Below are 14003 nucleotides of genomic sequence, written 5' to 3'. Positions count from 1 at the left end.
TCAAAATAAATAAATCTTTTGTGAAAAAAATCTAATTATTATAATGTAGCAACTTCTGCATGTGTAACTGGAATTGGATGTGCTGTTTTGAAAATGCTTTTAAGCCCTCATTTACATGTTTCCAGATCAGTTAATTATTCCCCTTGTATGCATAAAACAGAACTCTGGATTGTACTTGCATATATTATTCATTTTGCTATCTATCTTCTAAGTTTAGCTGATTCTAATATTTTAATTTTACATTATTATTATACCAGTGATATTTGTCTTCTGATGTGAAAATTATTCTTGTCTGCACTTAGCTTTATGCTCATTTTTAAGTGCACTGGCTTACATGGTACTAAGTGTGACTGTTACAACTTAGCTCTTGTGTTTTGCTCATCACTCTGCATTAGTCCCATCCTGTGTTTCTGAGGAAGGCGAAGGTCTCACATGGGGACCTTGGCCTTTGGCCATGAGGTCATGAGCCAGAGGAAAATGGAGCTGGTAAAATGAAGGGCAGGAGCCTTGAATCTGGTCAGCAAAGTCAGAGCCTGGGAGCTGCTCTAACAGGGCCTGATTCAAAGCTTGCTGGAATCTGCAGAAGGATTTGTGGTAGCTTTTAATAAGGCCTTTCATATTTATCTCAACATTACTTGCTGAATTTAGTATTTCCCCGGTATCTATTTAGGTTGTCATTGCCACATCTAGATCAAGGCCATTCCTGGCTATGGAAGTGTAAATGGGGAGGTGTTTGACACCAGTGAGTCCCACTGGAGCTGGACAATTCCCTTGTGAGAGTGTACAAGGCAGCACAGCCTCGTGTACAGTGTACAGCACAGTCACTGGGGCTGCTCTCTGTCCTTCAGCAGGACACAAAGTGGGGCAGCCTCTGTGTCAGTGTGTGCAAGTCCATGTGTGCTGCTCCTGCAGCGCATAGCTTGGAAATCATTGTTGCCTTCTGACCTAACTTATTAGTGCTAATTAATTTCCTTCCCCCAAGAAGGAAATCTCAAAGGGGCAGGACAAGCTGTTCTGTGTGCCAAGAGATGAACCCTGTGTGCTCTGACTGCTGCTGTGGTGGCCCTTGGTGTGACAGATGGAAGCTGAGGCTTCTGCCATCTACATCCCAACCTTAATGAGATAATAAAAATAACTTTACTAATGTAAATTTTCCCCTGATTTGTTTTATGTGTCTCCTAGAAAGAAACTTGAACAAAACTTGTAGACATGCAGGGTTTTACTAACCCTATCGAGTCACATATTTTTCTTTCTTTTCTTTCTTTTTGGGGGGGGGGCTTGAGAATTTTCAGTGAGCTTGGGTTAGGTGGCTAGAGCTAACAGCCACAGAGCATGAGAAACTCTGAGGTATTGAGTGCTCCTTTTGAATAAAAGTTTAAGGTTAAGGATGTCTGAAAGGATGCCATGAAATATGTGCAGGATTCAGGAGGAACTGTGTAGTGCAGAGTGGTAAATGCCAGGGGAGGAGTTCAGAAGCACAGGCAAGTAGTTAGTTGGTCTATATGAGATTAAGATACCACAGCATTTTATGGACACCCACAGAGAATGGGTTTAAAGGATGCTGACCAAACAGGAACTTGTATCACATGGAGGTGGAAGAAAGAGCTTTGTCACACAGATGATTTTTTGCTAGCTCACAAGGCATTACTCTCTTTTCTAAACTTCTGAGAATACAGAAGGAAAATTGGTAGAACCATGATTAGCAAAATGTTTTTGCTCTGTATCTTACACTCAGGAAGCCACATTAGAAGCCCATGACCAAGCTTACCAAGTCAAACCCTGAATGCTGACTTTCCCTACCTGTATAACAGGTAGTGCCAGTTATATAGCAGCATGAATATTAAGGCAGTATTTTTTTCCCTACAAGATCCTGACCATTTCCAGGGCCCAGAACATATGTTTGCCTTTAGTAGGTTTGTTGTCCTTATTCAAACATGATGCATTTATTTAATACATGCTTTTCAAACTTTGCTTTGAAGAGCAAATTATTAATTTACCTGGGGGTCTATTACTTTTTCAGACATTAATGAAATTGTTTTCACCTTTATGAAGTGAATGAATTGAATAGGATTATTCCCATTATAGGGATTACTAGTTGAGGTACCATGTTAAAAAGTAATCTCTAAATCTGTGTGCAACATTTTTTCAAGATGCAACATTTTTTATCCTCTTAGCATTAAATGCCATGTTTGTATTCAGACATGATGCCTCTTGATTTGGGGCACAAATTAAGATTTCATCAAATGAGATACCAAATTATGAATCTAGAAATTAAGGATGTGCTATGAAAAACTTGCAAAGTTTGGTTCACTCTTACTTTGATAAGGAACTCTGGTGATTTGGGATAGATTCCCAATGCTAAACAACCTCTGAAGGTTTGTAAGCCTAAAAGATTTCCCCAGCACCATATTTGTATGTCCTCTCTGATTTTACTTCTCTTTCTCTGGTGGCATCCTGGTAACAGAAATACTTTCAGCCTACTCCACCATGGTCCTGCTGTCATCTCCTTGTCATGTTTGTGCCCATGATCCAGGACTGTGCTGACTTATATCACTGCAGCTGATGTGAGAGCAAATTTTGTCCCTGTGGCAGGTGGGTGGGAGGCACTGCTGCCAAAGCAGAGCAGTGAGAATGTTTGAGGAACCTTGGATTCATGGCAGGGCTGTAGAATGGTGAAAATTCTGGTTTTCTTTTGCCCACATCTTGTGGATTGCTCCTGCTTTCTGGCCTCTCTGGTCTGTCCCTGTCACTGCCTCCTTAGCTCCTTTTGCCCAGATTCATTTGCTGTCTGTCCCATCCATCCCATCCCAAGGCTTCCTTCTCATTTTTCTCCCACAAGATGAACTCTACTCATTACATTCCAGTTAAATGGGGTGACTGCATTTGAAACTTTGAAGCATTATTGCATTTGCTCAGGCTCTCCTGTGGAATTTTCTGTGGTGTGGATCTTCCTCTTTGTCTTTCATGTTCAATTTTTCCACCCTTAGAGAGAGATTGTGCACTCAGAGCCGTGTGCCAGGCTTTGCCAGAGGCTGGCAGATCTTACTTCTGCTCTTGGCTCGGGTTTTTGAGGCTTTCACATCAACTGTCATGACTTTGCTTTTAAGTGAAATGGTAAATTGAAGAGAGGGAGCATGAAGGATGTGCCAGCCTGCTGTTTTGCATGTGCTGGCCCAGAGTGTTGCTTGCATACAAGGAGCTAAAGAATTGCAGGGGGATAAGACAGGCTTATTCATAACAGTGAAATTGAGAAACACTTTTTCTTTCTTTTCAGTGCTGAAATAACTGAAGGCCAGGTCTCAGTGTGAATAGCTTGAAACTCTTTTTTTAGTTGTACTCTTTGAGTTTAGTTGTGCTACAGGTGTATGTAGCACCTGTTGCTTCGGGTGCTGTGAAGTTTGATATCAGTAAATTGTAACTGAATTGAAGGCAATAGTATTTTAGATATTCCTCGAACATTAAGAACTTCTGGACTCTATTGTCAAAATACTGTTATTCTTATTTAGAATCTGTGAGTAGGTGATTCTTGGTAGTTTGCTTGTCATTGTTCCACTTTGCTTTTTCTTAATAATGCCTTTTAAAATTTGCATTGAAGTATATTAATGTAAAAAGTATAAAGACTTAATTTAATAACTAACACAGGCCCTTGGGGCAGGAACATGCCTTATCAGTCATGTAAACCTTTATGCATGTTTACAATGCTGCAGGAAGAATCATTGATGGTAATACTATAAATTATTTTCTAATAAATTTATATAGAAAGGTTGTACTGGAAAAGCTGAGAAGACAGGAGGAACAAAAATGAACAGGTTTAGAAGGTGATGTTATAAAACCCTTTTACAAAGCATTTTATTGAATAGAAGGTAAGAGAATTTACTGAGCTGCTTCCAGGTAGGATAGAACTATAGTTAGGGACAAATAAATTTTGACTTCTGACATTTAAGTTCCTCCAGTTGTCCTTCAGCTCAGCTCTGTCCCTGCCTCTGTTTGCCAGAGGTATCATGGTCAATTAAAAGATGTGATTCCACTGTGTTTGTGGTAATCTCTAAGTTAATGAACACTGTATTGCTGAAGTTAGAAGTCAATGGACTCTCTTTATCTCTCTCGTGCCATAACCTTGACTACAGCACCAGGTCCCTGTTTCTCTCATGACTTAGCAGTTCCAGTTCCCCTAAAATCGTAGAATGAGTTGGGTTGTGTAGTATATGGTATAGATAATTCATGCTATTCATGTATAAAATATTGTAAAATCCAAACTATGTCTTTTGACCACCCCAGTCGGGAGCAGAGTCTTATTTTTATTCAATTAGTTCCCGGACTACTTTAGATAATACCGAGTTTGTTAACGTATGAATGGAACCTTCCTGAGCGATGATCACCGACTTCCCTGGAATGTAAGAGTGATCTGCACCTCGAAGATTGCATCTCCTACATTGATTACCGGCATCACCCTGTTACATGTGAATGCTGACTTCTCTGGAGTGCTCTGACAGCATGCAGCCACCTGGAACTGGACTTTGTCTAACCCTGCGCATGTATGGCCCCAGTTCTGCCTGTGAAGGGACACAAAGGAACATTCGGTCATTTCTGCCCCAGGCAGAATAAACTGTATAAGAGCTCGCTGCATGAAGCAGTCGGTGTGAACCGAGGGGGAGACTCTGACATTTTGGTGGTCAGATCCAGGTTCACCCAGCGCCGATCCCAGGTTGACGCTGCCTTGGCTGTGGTGGTTTTTGTTTTGATCGAAACTCTGTTTCACTGACAATCTAATAAATCATTGCTATTGTTAAATTTTCTTATAAATTTGGCTCCCGATTTGATCATTTATAACAGTTGGAAGGAACCTTAAAGATCATCTCTTTCCAACCCCCCTGCCACAGGCAGGGACACCTCCCACCAGACCAGGTTGCTCCAAGCCCCACCAACCCAGCCTTGGACGCTTCCAGGGCTGGGGCAGCCGCAGCCTCTCTGGGCCCCACTTTTGAAGCCCTTTTAGACACTGAAAGGGCCTCAAAGGTCTCCTCAGAGCCTTTACTTCTCCAGGCTGAACAGCTCCAGCTCTCTCACCCCGTGTTCATAGCAGAGCTGCTCCAGCTGTCTGATCATCTTCATGGGCTCCTCTGGAGTGGCTGCAGTCCATGTCCTTGCTGTGCTGGGTGTCCCAGAGCTGGGTGCAGCCCTGCAGGTGGGCTCTGACAAAGGGGATGGGTCAGATGGGAATGATGGCCTCCCTCCCCTGACCTGCTGGCCACGCTCCTGTGGATGCAGCCCAGGACACAGCTGCTGTCTTGCTGCTGCTGGGTCAAGACAAGGTTCTCATCCACCAAGAGCCCTGAGTCCTCCTTGGGGCTGCTCTCATGCATTCCCTGCCCAGCCTCTGTTTGTGCTCAGGACTGCCCTGCCCAGGCCCTTGCACTTGGCATTGCTGATGAGCTTTGCAGAGGTCACCTCTTGCACATATGCAAGCCTTCCTCACCAGCTGACCTGATTCACCTGGTTTTTTCTTCTTGTGAGTGAGATGAAATTGCAGTAAATTATTAAGTAAGAAAGAAATATTTTATTCTGCTGATATTTTGTACCGTTTCTCATTTTAACAACATAATTAGACTGGGTTTCATAAAATATATTGTTGAGCTGAATATATTTCTTTTAAATGCATCCCTTTTATTAAACTTATATTTTGAAAGGGAACATTTCTGTGAAAACCACACTATATGTGGTGTTTTTTATGACAAATGCATTGCATTTGTCACGTATATCTGTTTTTCACAGAGGCATGCCAAGATTTATCAGTAAATTTCTGTGTTTAAAAAGCGTTAGCAGCAACAATTGCATAGCATTTTACATAGGAAGCCCATTGCAATCTTCATAGAGTTGTACCTCCTCCCCTTTGGAGAGGAAATTTTTTTAAAAATACAAAACAAAACATTTGAGATTAAGAATTTTTTAAAAGTTTCTACATTCTCTTTGGCCTTTTAGGGGAAGATGCCCCTAAAAAACAAGAAACTGTTCAATGCAAAATATCAAGCATTCTTTGAGCTTCCAATATTCCAGAAAGCTTCTCTGGAATAGCAACTATTCCTGATAGGAGCTATTTGCATTCATGTCAGAAGACTGGTGTATCTTACTGCACTTGCTTGTGGTGTATTTTTTCAGCACTTTATTTCCTGATAAGCCCAAGGAGCCTTGAGGTACCTATTCCTTTGTATTACAGTAGCCAGTTCTTTGAAAAATCAGTTTGAGGTGAGTGCCTTTACATCTCCAGAGAATTCTGGTGGAACTTTGCTGATATACTTTGGGTTGCATATTAAATTAAATTGAAATTCATGTCCCATTGGAATATGTCAACTATTAGGTCATCTGTGAATGTTTTAACATCAGTGAAGCCACATATTTCTGACTTCTGCTTCTATGAATCCAAACCTTTCACACCAGGGAATTAGCAATGCTGTCTGAGTTTGTTCCATAAAAACAGCTCAGGTGTTCAGTTATGTAGAGAGCAAAAGCCTCTGGGAATCATTTTGCTGCTGGGCATGATTGCAAACCTTTCCCTTTTCCTCCCAAACACCCACTAGTCAGGTAACTGAGATGTGCTATTATTGATCTGCAGAGGTACCACTGGGCGAGTCACCTGTCATACAAAATGTGTCAAAATTTGCACATCAATTGCAGCAGTTACTTCAAAAATCACACTTCTCTATGAAAATAAAACAGAAAATCACACGCCACTTAAACACCTCAGCAATAATTCTCTTGCTTCAGGCACCTGAGCTGTAATAAATGTTGGCATTTTCACTCCAAACCTTTCTTTTTTTGGAGAAATTTAAAAAGCAGTGTCAATTCATGCCATTTTGAAACAACCATAGTGTGCATGAATGGGACAGAGCAGGCAATTAGGCTGTCAGCTGCCCAGTGTTTGCTTTCTTCCTGCACTTTTCATCCTGCTTCTCTTCCCTGCTCTGTTACTGTAATTTTGGAGGATACAGGGAGGTGTTTTCTCAGCTACATACATAAAATTCTTCTAGAATACCGCTTTGGCTGAATGTGTTGTGTCCCACTACATGCCCAAATCCAAATCAACAAATGAATTTTTCTTGTTGTTTGGAGATAAATAAAATAAATCAGTACTATAACTGGTCCTACTGAAATTCACTGTTCAGCAATATGAATCTCAGGGTGAACTCACCCCACTTTTCTTCCTGAAAATTTCTAGCTGAAACAGCTTGCTCTGAAGATGTCTATATTTGTTTCACCATCTAAAATTTTGTTGGTGTGACATGGAAAATTTCACTTGAAAGAGAACTTTATTTAAATTCTTAAATAGAACAAATTTTATTATTATTTCTTCTTCTAAGATATTGGGAGACCTTAAAAATCTTCCAATATTTTGTATTTATTTTAGATCAATGTTTCATCAATGCCATAAAGAGACTTCTTTTTTAAAAATTTAGTTGTAATTACCAGCTTTTCAGGGTTTCAGACATTTCTCAGAGGAACTATTTTGGCTACTAGGTAGCTGGAATAGTAGATAAAACACAAAGTGTAAGTGAAATATTTGCACAGAAAAGTATTGTTGATGTGCAGCTTATAATTCAAAAGGAAGGCTCTTGAGCTTTATTGTAATTAGAGATCAGTGAAGTGGTTGTTTTATTAGAAATGCAGATTCTCTTGGAATAACTAATTTTGTTCTACATTTATTGAACCTAAATCAAGGTAATCCTACTGAAAAATGCTTTGAATGCAGTGATGGCCCAAGCTGTCACCTGGGAGAGAAGCCTTGCTGGTAGCAAGGGGGGGTTTGTGGCATTTGTGCCAGGCCAAAGATTTCCACTGAGATGCCAACCTTGGGGTACAGGAATGAGACTGCAGAATGAGGATGGAGGGTGCATCCTGATGGAGAAGAGCTTTTCCAGTACTTGTTGTCTTCTGAGCTCAGCCACTTTGCATCATTGAGCAGCTGCAGGATAGAATTCTGTTCCTTCCTTTCTTCTTTCTCACCTCTCAGGGTTTTTTTTTGTTTATTTTTTCCTGCATAAAAGAAGCCAGTAAAGTCTGCCCAGGTGTAATCCCCTCTTTCACTTGTTATGCTTCTCAATTTTTGCAGAGGTGCTTTATCAATGCTTGGAGGAAGTGAAAAGGAAACAGAAAGCCCAAATACTCAAATCTGTGTGCACAGACATAACTGTGAGACTAAATTACCTGTGTGAATTGGGCTAATTTCATGGGAAATTGTCTGCTGAACAATTTTCAAAATTTGGGTCTGTACCAAGCAATTCATATGGTAAATCCCTTTGGGCTTTCACCTTAGTACATTTAGCCAGCTTAATGTTTAAACAATTCTTTTATTAAGTGAAAAAATTCTTGTCTGTTCATGGGACTATATAGCCTGTACTTTGTGAATGCAGAGCTCTTGGTGTCAGCAGGAGGGGTTGATTCATGGGATCAGGGACTGACCTTGGAAGAGCATCTGAAAGTACCAATTATTGCCACAATTTTCCCATAAAATATACAATACCACACAGTACTTTTCTATCATAGTTCTGTAATATAATCCTTTACTTGCCCAGTTCACTGGTGAGCTTTTCTTCTACCATGGAAATTCATTTTCTATTTATTATCTTAGTATGTGTGGCTGTCCTGGTGTCTTGGGACAGAGAAGTTCCCATTTTAGTTTGTCCATACAAAAATACAATCTAAATGCAACATACTAAAATACAGAGAGTAAAACTAGCAAGACTCCCTTACTGAGTACATGGAGAGAAGACCTCTACTAGCATTTACTCTGTTTATCTCAACAGACTTACACCACCCAGAAAGTGTCTGTTAAATCTTCTTTTTCTGAGTGACAGCTTCACTGAGCGATGCAGCCTGCCTCCCACCAGAACTCTGAATGGAGCGGTCACAAGCCTTTGCCTCTGAACTAAGGGCACAATTCTGTGCGAGTGTCTGTCCTGTCTCTCTTGCTGTACAGGTGCCCATGCATGGAGCTGGCTCTGAGCACTGGCTGTGAGTGGAGAGGGAACTCAAACTCCTGCTGGTGGAGGATGAGTTTTTTGTGGGTATGGAAACCCGGGACACTGGGAATATTTCTCTGTCTGCTCTGGGGTGTCCTGACCCCTAGGGGAGCACTGACTTTGACCCTCATTCATGGAGAAAGTTTCTTAGGCTTCAAGATAGACTGGAATCCACAAAAGTGTGAAACAGATTATAGAGAGTAGTGTAGGTGGATCACTTGGTGAGAAATTGAGGTTTTGGGATTTTTAATAAGTTGTGGATGGAAGCAAGATGGAGGGCACAGGTTGTTGTCCTGGGTTTCTTCTTCACGCTGCTTCTTCCTTCTTCTTGGGTTTGGGTGGCATTTTGTAATTGGGCATAAAAGTCTCATTGTGAGCTCTTTGGGATCAGTTATTGGGTTAAAAGGGAAAATAATCCAGGTGTCAGTTCTTAATTGGAGAGTTTAGTCTTAAAAGACCTTGCAACAAGAGATTGTTGGCCATTTTGTGCCTTCTAATGAAAAGCTGCTGAACTCACAATAGTGAGACTGTTTTACTGATAAGAAATAATAAACACTTGAGTCTGAACATGAACTATTGTCTCAAGTGTCTTCAGTCCAGACCCAGAGAAACCAATAGTGGAATTATGCCATGACAGAACTTCCTGGGAAGGGGGATGATTGCTGCTTTGTGGATGGTGTGCCCACAGTGGCTGACTGAACCCCCAGATGAAATGCTACATGGACAGGCCATACTGCATTCCAGTTGTGCCATTTTCTGGTTTTGTTATTATCTGCTCTCTGCATTATCAGGCCTGGTGTGCTTGTAAGAATCTGATCTTCTCAACATTCTTTTCAGTCTTTCCGTTGCTTGGCTGACCTTGTTTTTATGTTAGTGGGGTTATTGATGGGAGTAGCCAATGAAATGGGTAGTGAACATGGGAAGCATTTTCAGAATGAGTTATTAAACTCCTGCCAGAGATTGCATTTATTATAATTATCACAAAACTGTTATGTGGCCCCATAAACTTGCTTGGTGATTTATAAACTTAGGCCTAAATTTTGCTAATGCATATATGCGATTTTTTTACTCCTATGAAGGAAGTTAAACCTATGCTTCCTATATATAGGGTTGGTTTCTATATTCAGAAGATATTTATTTAAACTGAAACATGGCTCTGGAAATAAAACCCAAACTAGCTTGCTTACATTTCTAAAGTCTTGGTGAAATTTACCTGTAAATTTACCTGCAAAAATAGTATTGGTCTAATCCTGCAGGGCTTTGGATCATTTTCATGCTTTTTGTACCACTGGAAAAACAAAATATTCATCAACTCGCACAGTGGATTGTAAAGCAAGAAATACAAAACTGGGCCTACAGGAAACTACTCTCCTGTTTTCTTAGCATGTTAGCCAGGAGCAATAGCAACAGAAGGTCTTTACCTTGTAGTGGCAGATGGTTGGATGCTACCTCTCTGTATTGTTTAAAATTCCTGCAGCTTTTCCAGCTTCTAGAGTTCATCTAGAAAAGCTCTTACTAGCCTCATTTGATTGTCTTTTAGATCTTGATTAAATTTGACTTACATTTTTATTTCTTCATTAAATTAGGTTTTATGTTCTTAAATCCTTGAGTTTGCAGATCTGTTTGCTCAAGGGAGCGGAAACCTGTGCTGGAGATGGAGGAGGCTGAGTGACAGTGATTATCAGGTGTCCAAGCTGCCTGTGCCCAGCTGAGGGAATGTGCAGTGAGGAAATTGGGTTAGCAGGAAGTGAGTCCCTCATTAGTTGCTCTCCTCCCTCCTTGAAACACCGGCAATCCTGGTAATCCTGATTGCTGAGTGAGTTACTCAGCACTGCTTATCAGCACACCAACAATTCAACAGACTGAAGTGCAAACAACATTCTAGGAACTGCTGTAGAGCCTCTGTCCTGTCTGCACCCAGCACCAAATGTCTGAGGTAAGATGGTGTTTGAAATATGCTTGAATCATCCCCAGACTTGGGTTAAATGTCAGCCATCAGACCAGGAATCACATTCCACATCCAGATATAAGCAGGGAAGGTCCTTCCCAACAGACTAAGAGCAGAGCAGGGTAAAAGGAGACCATTTGAAGAGAGGACTTTGAATAAGCAGACCTGAACCAAGTTCACTTTTCTCACAAGGGCACTTTTACCTTCAGGAATTAGCATAAACTGCTGACTGTTTTCTGAATGAGGATAAAATGCTCTCTGTTTCTCAGTTTATTACAGTTTGAGGAGCACAATAAGTTGCCTAGAATGGTTTTGACTACACCATGCCAAAATAATTTGTGTCTTTTTGAGAAGGATATGGTTTTATTTAACTTATTTTCTGAACTCTATGTGAAAATAATGTTTATATTTATGGGAGGCTCTGCTTAAATCATACAAAGGGAATTTTCAGGAAAATAGCTACATAAATCTTAAGAAATGCAAAACTAACAGACTTATGAGGATTTGTATTTAGAAAAGAATCTCCCAGTGGGTTGTTCTCAGCAGAAAATGAAAAGGTCTTTTTTGCATTCAGTTGAACTATTAGTGTATTTTTTGCTGATATAAGCAGTTGTACAGGTACGACCACTGTCACAGTCCCAGATCTCAGTGCTGCAAATTAGCAAGGTTTTAACTTTGCTCCAAATATCATGCTAGCTCATTTTCATTATGAAAAAGGTGGGGGGAGGAGAATGGGACAAAGTACCTATTGGCAAAACACATTATAATTGTTTAAGCTGGCCCCACAAGTCATGCATTTCAATTATTTGTTCAAAGCTGTCTGCAATTAAGAGTTGCAAACAAGGTTTTTGAATGCAAAGTCAGACAATTAAAATGTTTCATGAGTGCTTTAGAGAGAGAAGTTCTGAATTAGCACTTTGAATACTCAAGACCTCTTGTTTCCTAATCTCCTTTCCCTTTTACTCTGTGGAAGAGAGAGATGTATATTTTTCCCAGAATTTTTCTTTTTAAGCCAGGCTGATCCTAGGAAAGATTGAATCATCCTGGTCTTTGACTTGTACATTTGAATGTCTTTTGCTCCTTGAGAGATCATCCTTTTTGCCTCATAATGGTCCAGGTGCAAAAAAAGTACTTTCCCCAGGTCTGGCTTGTTCTCAAAGGGGGGTTGTAAATCACTTTGAGCATCTCTCCCTCTTATTTAAACACCCAACACACACACCCACCACCCCCCGAATCTCCTTCCCTTGCCCTTTGAAGAGGCAGAACTATTTTAGCTGATGATTTGTGGCATTGAGACTGCAGCCTCTGTGCTGGATAAGCTGACAAGATGTGGGAGCAGGGATGTGTTGGCCTGTTAACAGAGTTCTGTGGGTGGTGCTGCTCTATCTGCTGCTGGGGATCAGCTCCCAGCTGCTCCCAGGGAAAGGACAAACTTCTTTCTCTTTAGCCATGAGAAACAAACTTTAGTTCTGTGAAGTTACTCCTTTCAGGAGAACACTACTGCCCAGGGTTGGGCTTTTCCTCACTAATGCCATTTGCAATACTGGTTGTTTGCATTTAGAACTTGCAGTCTGGGAGTTTTTCAAGGTGACTGGGGGGTTTTGTTGGGTTTTCTTCCCCTACATTTTTTGCTCAGAAGTCACAACTTGAAAGCATTTGATAGTAGTGTCTGTCAGGGAACCATTTTTAATGGTAGCCTTTTTGATGCAAAGAAGAGCAAACTGCTGCAGAGTTTTGGCTTGTGTAGTTAAAGGTGCTAACCTGTATTAATTTTTAAAAACACATCTGGGTATTGAACTGCAAAAGAAAACATCAGGTTAACTAATTACTGTCAGAAAAGCAAAGACCACAGGGCTTGTGCTATGACATGCAAATTCAATTGTCATTGAGCTTGTCTGGATTTGATGATTATTATCTAATAGCCTATTTTTTGTGACCCTGTAGTGTGTGTTCTGCATTGCTGGAGTGGGAACGGAGAGTACTACAAGCAAACAAGGTTTGCTACTCTTAAGGCTGAGTGATAAAGTTTATTCTGCTGCTTGGGGTTCTGGAGTAGAGAAAGCAGAGGGAAAGGAAAGGAAGAGCAGGGCTGCAGAGGGGTAGCCAAGGCAGAGTGAGTGCTGCTGCTCTCTCTGCCCATTCTTTGCTTTGGGAGCGGGGGGTCTCACTGCATCAGTGTTGCCTCAGGTGGGGAGTTTGCCCTGCAAAGAAAGAGCAGTGTGAGGCACACAGTGAGATGGGACAGAAAACATTCCTTACCCTGAGGATGTGACTGTGTTTGGGGTCCTGGCTTTGTTGGGTTGGGCTTTCTTTTTTTTTTTTTCTTATTTGCTTTTGGATTGTAGTTCCCCCCCCCCAGTTAATTAGCCAGCAATTCCTAGATTAATGAATCAGGGATTGTTGCTGGAAATTAAGGAGTGAGGTCACTATGTTTTGCTTAGACTGGCTACTGTGGAAGTATTAAAACTTCTTGGATACTGCTGAGAACAGCAGTGATTTCCTCCTCAATTCTCTATGTTTAAAAACAGATAGAAGTCGTGGAGGGAAACCAAAGTTAGCCATTATTTGTGATGGAGGGAATTACTAATTTTTGCTGGAATACTTGTGCTGAACAGCATTCTCAGCTACCCAGCTTTGTGTTTTCCTTAATGCTAGAGGTTTTTTGGCTAACTTATTTAATTAATTATCAAGTGGGAAGTGTGTCACTGAGTTAGAAAAGAGTAAATGCAGACACACAGGCTAGTGATCAACTGTGGACTGTGCCAGGTCCTGCATGTGCACGTTTTTCAAATTCTCTCTTTGTTCAATAACTGTGTCAAACATCAGTGCTATTGCTGCTTTTGCAGAAAACTTTGAGCCCCTGAAGACATCATTTTATCTTGGGCAACAATGAAGGAGGGACATGTCTGGAGTGATGGTGTCTGTCAAGTCACCTGTGACAGGGCTCTGCTGTCCTGGGGAAGGCTGAACCAGTGCCCAGCCATGGAAGCAGTGAATTGATTCCTTGTGTGCATGGATTTTGCTTTCCCTATTAAATTCTA

The sequence above is a fragment of the Molothrus ater genome, chromosome 13 (genome assembly GCF_012460135.2).
Source record: "Molothrus ater isolate BHLD 08-10-18 breed brown headed cowbird chromosome 13, BPBGC_Mater_1.1, whole genome shotgun sequence".
In the NCBI taxonomy this organism is placed as follows: domain Eukaryota; kingdom Metazoa; phylum Chordata; class Aves; order Passeriformes; family Icteridae; genus Molothrus; species Molothrus ater.
Note: the sequence above shows the minus strand (reverse complement) of the source record.